Source organism: Gekko japonicus, unplaced genomic scaffold, assembly GCF_001447785.1.
Source record: "Gekko japonicus isolate JY-2015 unplaced genomic scaffold, Gekko_japonicus_V1.1 scaffold1360, whole genome shotgun sequence".
In the NCBI taxonomy this organism is placed as follows: Eukaryota; Metazoa; Chordata; class Lepidosauria; order Squamata; family Gekkonidae; genus Gekko; species Gekko japonicus.
In genome coordinates, this window is record NW_015165281.1 from 377,928 (window position 1) to 378,589 (window position 662).

The following is a 662-nucleotide window of genomic DNA, read 5'->3' on the forward strand; positions in this document are numbered from 1 at the left end:
TCCCAGCTAAAGCAAGCCCGGGGAAGGCAGGCAGGAGGGGGGGGGAAGGCAGGAAGGAAGGGGGAGCTCCTCGCCCGAGCCTGCCGATCTCTGCAGGTAGGTCCGCGGGCGCCGAAGGGGGCCGCCCGAGCCGAGCGAGCGAGCAAACAAAACCTCCCCTCGATCCCGCTCCGGCGCGGAGCCCCCCGTAGCAAAGGAGGAGGCGGGCGGGCCGGGACGGGCTGGGAGAGGGGGGGTGGCGGCAATACGGCACGATCCGAGGCGACGCTGCCCGCCCGCAGCCGGGGCTGGCTTTGCGGCAGGGCGAGCGCATGTGGAGCTCGCCATTAACCCGACGCTGCGCTCCGCTCCGCCATCTGGGGCTGGAGGGAGGCGCTTTGTTACCTCCTCGGGCTCCGGCGGTGGAGGGAGGCAGGCGAGGGAGCGAGCGAGCAGGCGGGCGGGCAGACTGGCGGCTGCAGCAGCACCCGCGGCTGCTTTCTCCTTCCAGCGTCTCCGATTTCCTCGGTAAGGCTGGAAAGGGTGGGCGACGCCGCAGCGTCGGGGCGGTGGGGGGACACCGTCGCACCCCGGTCCGAATTCGGGGGAACCGGGGGCGTGGGGGTGGTTTATTTGATTTATTTTATAAAAAAAACCGAAATGCCACCACGCTGGCGATCGGG

The 662-nt window shown here is 69.6% G+C and overlaps 1 protein-coding gene across 1 annotated transcript in view; it reads left to right on the forward strand.

Annotated features, from left to right (window-relative positions):
- Nucleotides 1-17: 17 nt before the first annotated feature.
- Nucleotides 18-662, forward strand: part of UBTF (upstream binding transcription factor, RNA polymerase I) — an 86,935-nt gene continuing 86,290 nt past the window's right edge. The window contains 1 exon segment of the mRNA XM_015410316.1: nt 18-96. The gene's annotated coding sequence lies outside the window, so the exon portion shown is untranslated.